The sequence below is a fragment of the Oncorhynchus nerka genome, linkage group LG10 (assembly GCF_034236695.1).
Source record: "Oncorhynchus nerka isolate Pitt River linkage group LG10, Oner_Uvic_2.0, whole genome shotgun sequence".
NCBI classification, from domain to species: domain Eukaryota; kingdom Metazoa; phylum Chordata; class Actinopteri; order Salmoniformes; family Salmonidae; genus Oncorhynchus; species Oncorhynchus nerka.
This window is the reverse complement of record NC_088405.1, coordinates 40,182,342-40,193,567: the sequence shown is the minus strand read 5'-3', so window position 1 is coordinate 40,193,567 and position 11,226 is coordinate 40,182,342. Positions and strand designations below refer to the sequence as shown.

The window sequence follows — 11,226 nt, the reverse complement described above, 5'->3', positions numbered from 1 at the left end:
CACTGGCAGCTGAACGACACCGGCCTCGGGGACAACCACAGGGACGCGGTGCAGGCCGGTCAGGGCCAGTTGCAGCTACCGAAGTCGCGTCATCGTAGGACAGGCCAGTTGCAGCTGCCGAAGTTGCGACGGCGTCGGACGGGCCATTCCCACTGTCTCAGTTTAGGGTTGGTTATTCTTCCCATGTCCATTGGTCTTGTGAGTACCTGTGCTTTGTTGTTTCGGCTTTCGTGCGGCATGTATTGTGTACTCGTAATTACGGGTCCTGTCCCGTGCATTGTTGTGCACTTCTTATTACGGGTCTCATCCCGTGTATTTATTGGAGGTTTAACCTCGTTCTTTTGTCTGGGTTACATCCCTGTGCCGCAACCTAATAATTTGGTCTATTTTCCCCTCATAATTTAGCCGCCTGTTCTGACTTGGTGGTGCTGTTGGGACAGCTTTATGTAGGCCCTAACTGTTTGTGGGCACCGTTTGTCACAGTTATAGTGCAATTCGTGGACTGTTTAGTAGAGATGCACGATATATCAGAATCGGCCGATATTAGCTAAAAATGACAACATCGGTATCGGCCCGATGTCTAGTTTAACGCCGATGTTAAAAACCGATGTCAAAGCTACTGTGCATACCTATATAACGTAGGTACATGACATAATGTAACATTTCACGCTACACATGCAACACAGCATTCCTAACCTAGCCCACAATGTCTGCTGTGTGGATGAAGCAGTCAACAAGTCGAGCAGTCATTTGAAAGAGTAAGAAGATTTCAGCAGGCCAACTCAAAGGCGAAATCCATTAAAGCCAAGATAATTGCATTCATTGCCCTTGACAATCAACCGCTCTCTGTGGTGGGTGATGTTGGCGTTCACCGACTGGTCGAGCACCGATACACACTACCAAGTGCGCTATTTTTCAGATGCTGCCCTACCGGATTTACAAAGTAATAGCGTCAATGCTATTAGCTTCACGACATACATACTATGGAACACCGTTTGGGTCTTTGTATGTCAAAGAAGATAGAGTAGCACTGTCAAAGCTGTACAAAAAAGTCTACAAACAAGCAAACACCGGCAACGAACTATGTGTTTACAATACCGCGTTGGTAATAAAGCATTGTTTGTTCGACTGCAACTTCTGGGGTAGCTAGCTTTAGCTTGGTACCTAGATAGCACCAATATAACCAGCCTGAAAACAATGACCAGTAGAACCTGCAGTCATTTTCATTATTCTTAGCAATGATTTAGGAATCCTTGTGAAATAGTATTAGCTAGGTTGCCACTTGTTATTCGCCTATTGAAATTGAACTTCAGTTCATGAAAATAAATAGCTAGTCAGCAACTTAACCCTGTTGCCCAAATCTAACGTTATAAGCAGCCAGCTAGCTTCATCTGGCTAGTGAGGCTCGGCCGGACCAGGTTATGGGTTGTGAGGCTAGCCACAATAAGGATTAGGCACAATAGTGGAATTTGCGGTTTGCCTTCAAAATAAAAGTATTGGGTAGCCTTCCACAAGCTTCCCACAATAAGTTGGGTGAATTTTGGCCCAATCCCCCTGACAGAGCTGGTGTAACTGAGTCAGGTTTGTAGGCCTCCTTCCTCGCAAGTGCTTTTTCAGTTCTGCCCACAAATTTTCTATAGGATTGAGGTCAGGGCTTTGTGATGGCCACTCCAATACCTTGACTTTGTTGTCCTTAAGCCATTTTGTCACAACTTTGGAAGTATGCTTGGGGTCATTGTCCTTTTGAAAGACGCATTTGCGACCAAGCTTTAACTCCTGACTGATGTCTTGAGATGTTGCTTCAATATATCCATACATTCCTCCTCATGATGACATCTATTTTGTGAAGTGCACCAGTCTCTCCTGCAGCAAAGGAACCCCACAACATGACGCTGCCACCCCCGTGCTTCCTGGTTGGGATGGTGTTCTTTGGCTTGCAAGCCTCCCCCTTTTTCCTCTAAACATAACGATGGTCATTATGGCAGTTCTATTTTCGTTTCATCAGACCAGAGGACATTTCTCCAAAAAGTACGATCTTTGTCCCCATGTGTAGTTGCAAACCGTAGTCTGGCTTTTTTATGGCAGTTTTTGGAGCAGTGGCTGCTTCCTTGCTGAGCGGCCTTCCAGGTTATCTCGATATAGGACTTGTTTTACTGTGGATATAGATACTTTGTACCTGTTTCCTCCAGCATCTTCACATGGTCCTTTGCTGTTGTTCTGAGATTGAGTTGCACTTTTCGCAGCAAAGTACGTTCATCTCTAGGAGACAGAACGTGTCTCCTTCCTGAGCAGTATGACGGCTACGTGGTCCCAAGGTGTTTATACTTGCGTACAGATAAATGTGGTACCTTCAGGTGTTTGGAAATTGCTCCCAAGGATGAACCAGACTTGTGGAGGTCTACAATTTTTTTCTGAGGTCTTGGCTGATTTCTTTTGATTTTCCCATGATGTCAAGCAAAGAGGCACTGAGTTTGAAAGTAGGCCTTGAAATACATCCACAGGTACAACTCCAATAGACTCAAATGATGTCAATTAGCCTATCAGAAGCTTCTAAATCCATTACATAAGTTTTTTTGAATTTTCCGAGCTGTTTAAAGGCAGTCAACTTAGTGTATGTAAACTTCTGACCCGATGGAATTGTGATACAGTGAATTATAAGTGAAATAATCCATCTGCAAACAATTGTTGAAAAAATGTGTCATGCGTAGCTGTCATGTGTAGATGTCCTAACCGACTTGCCAAAACTATAGTTTGTTAACAAGAAATTTGTGGAGTGGTTGAAAAACGAGTCTTAATGACTACAACCGAAGTGTATGTATACTTCTGACTTCAACTGTACATTTAAACTCTGTTTTCTACACTTCCTGACATTTAATCCTAGTAAAAATTCCCTGTCTTAAGTCAGTTAGGATCACCACATTATTTTAAGAATGTGAAATGTCAGAATAACAAGAGAGAATTATTTCTTTCCGCTTTTATTTCTTTCATCACATTCCCAGTGGGTCAAAATTTGACATACACTCAATTTGTTTTTGGTAGCATTGCCTTTAAATTGTTTAACTTGGGTCAAACGTTTTGGGTAGCCTTCCACAAGCTTCCCACAATAAGTTGGGTGAATTTTGGCCCATTCCTCCTGACAGAGCTGGTATAACTGAGTCAGGTTTATAGGCCTCCTTGCTCGTACACGCTTTTTCAGTTCGGCCCACAAATGTTCTATAGGATTGAGGTCTTGGCTGATTTCTTTTGATTTTCTCATGATGTCAAGCAAAAAGCCACTGAGTTTGAAGGTATAAATCTTCAATAGTGTTCCAACCGGAGAATTCCTTTGTCTGTAGAAATGTAATGGAACAGAGCTATCTCTCACATGAGTGCGTGTGACCAGCTCATGCCACTCCTGCAGACCTCTGACTCATTCAGCTCCCATTCCCCCCTCCTTCACAGTAGAAGCATCAAACAAGGTTCTAAAGACTGTTGACATCTAGTGGAAGCCTTAGGAAGGGCAATATCACCCCATAGACACTGTATATTCGATAGGCAATGAGTGGAAAAACTACAAACCTCAGATTTCCCACTTCCTGGTTGGATTTTTCTCAGGTTTTCGCCTGCCATATGAGTTCTGTTCTACTCACAAACATTATTCAAACAGTTTTAGAAACTTCAGAGTGGTTTCTATCCAAATATACTAATAATATGCAGATATTAGCAACTTGGCCTGAGTAGCAGGCAGTTTACTCTGGGCACGCTTTTCATCCAAATGTGAAAATACTGCCCCCCATCCCAAATGGGTTAATAAGACATTTGTGGAGTGGTTGAAAAATGAGTGTAATGACTCCTACCGAAGTGTATGTAAACTTCTGACTTCAACTGTAAGTGTACCATTTTTTTTTAAAGAAAGCTCACTCTCCCTTAATGTGTGATTCAGGACTAACAGAGAAATGCATATTCATTGTAGATATGCATCAGCTGAGGCTCCACAACACAGATGGCTACAGCAATGTAGCCTTCCCTTCAGCACAGCTTCAAAATCAAGGATCACATCAATGCCAGAGCAAGTTGTTTGTTCTGAGGCTTGACAGATGTCACAAACTCATGTGTAATATTTGAGGAGTCCAACACAACTTGCTTGTGGCGGACATTTTACTGTGAATGTAATATGTATACATACAGGAAGAACACATCCTCTAATTCACTTCCCATTAGACACTAAATTCCCTCTATACATCACATTATAGATCACACTTTACTTACAAGATTCTTTGTAAACCAGATCAACAAGCCTGGAGTAGGAAGCTCTCTCAGATAGTCAACAAGCCTACGACTCTAGACAGATCCTCTATTTGATCTCTTTCTCCTCAGTCTTCTGACTTCTGAGACTAACTGGGTGAAGTGATATGGACTGGGCCCTTCACCCTCAGACCAACAAGGGAGTCTGGGGTTCTGGTTGCTTTCAGCACAAGGCGTGCCCAGATGGACTTGTCACCACATGCCTCCTGGGAATGTGGCACCCACTCAACAACTGCAGCAGATCATATCAACCCCCCCCCCCCCCCCCCCATCCAAACCCAGTCCATGCAGAATAGACTGGACATTACAAGATGTCTGGAATTAGCTACAGGACAACCCTGGGGCTTGACTCACAAGCTCTCTTACTGTGTTGATAACGTACATTGGTCAGTCAATTCATTTCACTATGTTCATTAACAACATGTATGCATAACAATGACATACTGAAATGTAATTATGGTCTTCGTGGAACTGCAAACCTGCATGGTTGAGAGATTTTTTTTTTTTTCCTCCAGCTTCCAACTGTCTATCTCAGAAGCATGAGAAGAGATGTAAACACTATCCAATAAAAACAAAGAAAGCCAAAGAAAAAGACAAATGAGAGGAATGTGATACTGGTATGGTGGAAAACATTTCCCTAAGTGTATATTCTTTCAGTAAAATGGTCTAATTTCAACTCATGTAACTCAGTGTCACTGCCAGTGAATGAGAACAGCGGTTGTGAGCTGTAGCAATCCCTTATGCTCCACATGTTCGAGAACTGCTCTCTGCTTGCTTAAAAAAAATAGCTGAACTATGATAAACCTCACACAGCCAGGGATCCCTACTCTAATTCTGAGACTTCAAGTGAGCTGTGTTCATATATAAAATAGCTCTCACCACTAGGTCTGGTTTACTCCAGAGAAAAATAGCGGGAGCTGTTATGCAATATAGTTTGACTTTTTCTTTCTCAACAAATGGCAGAGAGGAAAGAAGCTGTCCAGTGCTGAGCATGGATCTCACCAAACATCTCCAAACATGGCTCGAAAAGGCCCGGGCCAGAGAAACAGCTTAGTCCTCTAATTGTGAGGACCCCTCTCTTCCATGAACAGTTTCCATACTGGCTGTGAGCCCAAGGGTTCTACACATTCCACACAAGAGCCATTGGATGTTCAGGGGCTAGCAGTTTTAAACAACTGCAATATAAAAGGAAATGCATGCAATTCTTAAACATTCTAGTTTTCTGGGTTTCTAGTGTTTCAGGAAAGACCATAAGTAATTGTCGAGAGGGAAAATATGGCCAACACATACCTACTGGACTGGAGTATTCTGATAATCCTACAAGTACTTACAAGATAAAGTGAAAAACAAGTGAGGTGTCACTCTTTTCACGGGAGGAAAAACATCCACCCAGTGTGTTGACCTGGCTAATGAAAGGTTAGTGCTTCTGAGAATGGAGGGTCGTTGTTGTTGGTGCTGCGGCTAGCTAGCATGGCCATGAAAAGCCCTGACAGTTATTGGGCATTGACAATGACCAGAGCCTGAGGATAGAGTGGGCTTGGCACGTGTGAAGGTCCTGGGGAAGGCGCTGGCTCATCACATGGACACAATGTCTCATATGGACATTTTTAGAGAGCCAGTCTGAGCACAAACTGACAGCTCAGCTTTTAGAGCCAGTGTAATAAGAATGTCACTGAGCTGAAAGTTTACCAAGGACGATACGTTTGCCTCACAAGGACTCTAGGCTGTCCTCCAAGATCTCTTGGTAGAGAATACACCAAGAATCACAGACAGAGAGAGGATAAACAATTATACTTATTGTTAGGCACCTGGTAAAAAGTACAAAACAATACAAATATGAAACCGGGATTATTCTTTTTTAAAACATACAATATAGATATAGATCAGATGCCATTTGACTGACATAGAGTATAAGATTCGATCATTCTGTAACTGGAAGACCGACAGAGGATAAGCCACGACCTAAGGTGGATTCTTGCTGACTTAGACAATGGCGAAACCTAACATGTTTATGTGTCCGTCGATTAATTTTCAGGTTATGTCCTGAGAGAGTGTTGAAAGTTTCCCCTTATTTCAGGGTGGTGTTTTGACTCAGACATGAAATGCAGGCTTACGTACTGTTGAGTGTCCTACCTGTTATGACTCCCTGAGTGGTTGTGTGACCTGACTACTTGATTATTTTTGTCATAGGATACAGTAGCTACACATATCTAAAAATATATATATATATATATATTTTAAAGCAATGCAACAATCCAGTCATTTCAAGTACTTAGACAAAAGTAACAAAAGCAGGTCTCTAAAAATGTCTCAATATCTGCCGATTTTAAGTGTGCCACCTCATGTCTGTCTATCCTCTTACCGTGACACAAGCACTAAAGGGCACTGATAGCCTATTATCTGGCAGCTCCAAGAATGATAGCTTTATCTTTCACTTGGATAAGCAGGCACTCAGCTTCATCACGACAGTACTATATGTAACTGGTGTGAAATGGCTAGCTAGTTAGCTGTGCGCGCTAGTAGCATTTCAATTGGTGACATCACTCGCTCTGAGACCTTGTCCCGGATCACTCAGTTGGGCTCTGCACAGCTGCTGGGGTTGCTGCAGAGAAGGAGGAGGTCAACCGGTGTGAAATGCCCTCAGAACAACCTCAACTCGTTGGGGCATGGACTCTACAAGCTGTCGAAAGTTTTCCACAGGGATTCTGGCCCATGTTGACTCCAATGCTTCCCACAGTTGTGTCAAGTTGGCTGGGTGTCCTTTGGGTGGTAGACCATTCTTGATACACACAGGAAACTGTTGAGCGTGAAAAACCCAGCAGTATTGCAGTTCTTGACAAGCTCAAACCAGTGTACCTGGCACCTACTACCATACCCGTTCAACGGGACTTAAATCTTTTGTCTTGCCCATTCATCTTCTGAATGGCACACATACACAATCCATGTCTCAATTGTCTCAAGGCTTAAAAATCCTTCTTAACCTTTGTCCTCCCCTTCATCTACACTGATTGAAGTGGATTTAACAAGTGACCATAAGGGATCATGATTTGAACCTGGATTCCTCTGGTCAGTCTGTCATGGAAAGAGCAGGTGTTCCTAATGTTTTGTACATACAATTGGCTCATTCTCTCCCCTGTAACTATTCCCCGGGTCGTTGCTGTAAATGAGAATGTGTTCTCAGTCAACTTACCTGGTAAAATAACGGTAAAATAAAAAATAGAAATAAACAAATGCTTGGCTTTTACATTTTAATTTGATATTCTACGGTGCCTGCATGGTGCAGAGTGGGGCATATAGTAAGACTAGATGCTTTTGTCGAAACAGCTGTCAGCAAGTGTTTTGTTTTCCCTTGGTCTTTCCACCACAGCTTGCAGTGCCAGCGAGAGGGTGACAAGAAATCAATCACCAAACCATAAATTCTCTATTCATTTTCTTGTTTACTCACTTCCATTGGTGGGCTTCTCTTTGTGTGCTCAGACCTCGAAAAGCCAAAGCACAACACTTCATGTAGCACTATCCACTTTGGCCAATTGGAGCAGATGGAGAAAATGGGGGGAGGGAGGTTGCTAGGCAACGTGCAGTAACATTAACACAGAATGGAAACAGAAACCTTTCTGGTGTGTCTGGCAGAAACATCCGGCCTGCCCAGAGAACCATCAGTTATTGAGAATAAAGAGAATGTTGTTTTCAAATGCACTCACTATCTGGTACTGTCTAGGATCTGTAAACAAATCATATGCCATCAAGTAATATGACATAAAAGCTTTTGATTTGGGTATTTGATGCATAATAATTGACAACAACTCCTAGATTAATATGCTGGCTTTAACCCTGCCTTGGTTTCCAGTTGTACTGAAAAAAATACATGCAAGTTGGATAAATGCATTTAGAGACTAATAAAACCTGTCTAGCTATAGCCTACCATAAACTGGCTTTGGTTTAGATAGAAAATTCTCCCTTCTGACTAAGATCCTAAAGATGTTAAATAACCTTATAATGGACATATAAAGCACCTCTTGAGACAAATCTGAAATTCAGTTTTGATTCGTGTCTCGTGGTTGTTCTTCTCACTTCAAAGGGGTCCAAGTAACATGATTCTAAAGGATTGATCAAATATTTACCACTCAACACAAATAATTAATCATCAGCCTGAGAAGACATAATCATCCGCCGGGGAAGACAGAAACAACAAGCCAGAGGCAATTCTCTCAAAGAAATAACTGTTCCGTGTACTTACATTTCCATTTTCCTCTTTAGTAGTTTATCAGATGCTCTTATCCAGAGCGACTTACGGCAGTTGGTGCATACACTTGCGTGCTGTTCACATGTTACGGGGTGACATTTGAGTTTGCAATGCACCTGTGCCATTGGACATGTCAGCATAGGAACACTGAGGCAGAATATGGCCATACATGAGGAAATATTTTGGATGGAAAAAAGTTAGCACCAACGTTTGAGCGACGCCTGATAAAGACTAAGAGGGCAGGTCGGACGTGAAGGTTTAAAGAGAGTGCATTAATACGGTATGTGGGGGGGGGGGGGGGGCGTTCATTCTAAATGACAGAGCACATGGGGTTTCTTAGCACTACAGATCCTTCGCCAACTGTTACAGAATGTGTCACCCATTCAGCATGTCGATCAGTATGTCATGCTCATGGTAAATTTTTCTGGTAAAGAGAGAGTTCCTTAGACAATAGACAACAGTCCTCCATTGTATATAGTGCTGATGTATGCTCGGTTGTCTGAAAGGTGTGCTGGCTCACATGGTAGCACGGTTTACAGCTGCAGTCCTGAGCGGACCTATCCCCTGGATTCGAGGTTTTACTGGTTCACAGGAGTACTCAAATTGGTCTTGCAGGACAGGGCAGAGTCATGGTACACATGGGCTGAATGGGTGTAGATGTTGACGCGAAAACACTATCGTGTAGACACGTGAATGAGGCAGTGTTGTCATGCTCTCCCTCCTGAGAGAGGTCACAGGTCAATCCTGAGGTCAGTCATTCAGTGGTTACTGAGCGCCTCCATGCCCCTCCTCGTTGTGTGAAAGTACATGTCACATGCACTTAATCAGGAAGCCTGCCTGTTTGTCAGAGAAACTGTCAGGAACATGGAGGTAGCCATTCAGTGTGTCAAACTATTGTACATTCAGTCCCTATGGGGCATTCAGTTGCTTCCGTCTCTATGGGTGAAGTGTGGGTTTGTGACGATAATCAAAAAAATATCATAATCCAGAATCTTCATAAATTGTAAAAAATAAATAAATATATATTATCAAGGAACGGTGTCCAGAGGTTGAGGTTCTCATCTCCCACTTGGTGACCACGAGTAGTCTAATGTTTGTTTCTTGGTTTTGCCTGTTTAATACTGCAGCTCATTCACTGAGTGATGCAGCAATCCTATTAAGTCCAACTTCAGAGCACAGTATGGACTTCCAGACAGCCTTATGTTATTCATTGTCATTTTTACACATCCACACAGATTACACAGAGAACCAGGTAGACCTATACCGTACAGGGGAATGCAACGCAAAGAGAAGATAATAACAATGGGAATTTAGGAGCTCTGGACTCAATTTTCCCACACTCACATTTTGAGATGCTAGTTTGTAAGTAGACAACCATCCACACGTTATTATACTGTACTGTACCTACAAAAGTTGAATGCCGTATTATGTGCATTACAGCCCATACACACCAATGATGTCATTCATGTATTTACCTACATACCATGTTGCCATATGTTATTTCTGCTATTGCGAGAGAAAAAAAATCCTCAATATTGTGAACTAATCAAGAGTAAAATCATTTGGAAAGAGTTCAAGTGACGGTGTTCAATAATGTGCACGCGGCTTGTAGCGTTCCCTGCAACAACAGAAAAACACAACGTTTTATTCCTTAGTTCCAATATTTAGAATACTCTATTTTTTACAACCCTATAGTGTCTCGACACAAGGATGAGCGGCGGTTAGTCGTGTGGTTGCAGATATCAGATGGATGTGTCTCCACTGCGGTATTTAGCGCATCAGTGCAGGTAATAGGTAAGTGCTAGAATTACAATCAAACACTCGTGATATTATTGACGCAAGTCACTCGAGCCATCAAATGAAAGACACATTTGTGAACGTTTATGTTGTCAGGGGAGCGAAATTATCCAACATGGGCATGATGCAAATTGCCTTATTTATTTATGTACGATATTTATCTGACGAGCAAAATTAAGCACACGAGAAAGGCAGACAATAAAATGACAAATGTTTACCTTTGTAGAGTGGCAATCCAGTGTTCCGTATCACTATCGCTGCCACACGCGGCAGTGAGGTCTCTGCTACAATGTACAGTCGCCACAGCGATCACACAGGCACCCACACCCACCAATCTCCTCGACACGGTTCGCATCTCACCCCTTGCTCAAATACATGCGTCTTTCCCTCCTTGAGGACAGGCGAAATGATGGAGGTGGCGTCAGGACTCATTATGTCCTATTATGGGATATCTTCATCGCTCTTACATTACAGGCTTCTTACACGTGTCTCATCATTAGAATGTTGACGGATAATTTGATGAAGTAAACTCTTGTAAAATGCGAAATTCATGTGAGATGAATCGAATGCATTTGATTAATTGTAGCCTATGAGGTAGTAAGTCGTAAGTTTGGTGAAGTTTGTGTTTTTAAAGTGTATTTCTGGTTGAAGGACCACTATGCATAGTGACTCAGGAACAGGTGCAAATGTGATACATTAATACACCATACGTTTAGCTTGTTGGATCCATCTTGGGCTCACTTGTCAATTAAGCTATATGGAAGTGCCAAAAATACACTCAAATGTAAGCGGACAATAGTGTGTTGTGTTGTGCAGGTTGACAATGACATATACATAAAAGCATCAGACAATAGATCATTGATAGTGTTACAAAAGAAAGAAAGAAAATAAGAACATGCCAA

At 42.3% G+C, this 11,226-nt stretch overlaps 1 protein-coding gene across 1 annotated transcript in view; it reads right to left on the bottom strand.

The window, feature by feature from the left end:
- Positions 1 to 11,129, bottom strand: part of LOC115135302 (sorbin and SH3 domain-containing protein 1-like) — a 73,672-nt gene extending 62,543 nt beyond the window's left edge. Inside the window, 1 exon segment of the mRNA XM_029669843.2 lies at positions 10,543 to 11,129. The gene's annotated coding sequence lies outside the window, so the exon portion shown is untranslated.
- Positions 11,130 to 11,226: the final 97 nt, after the last annotated feature.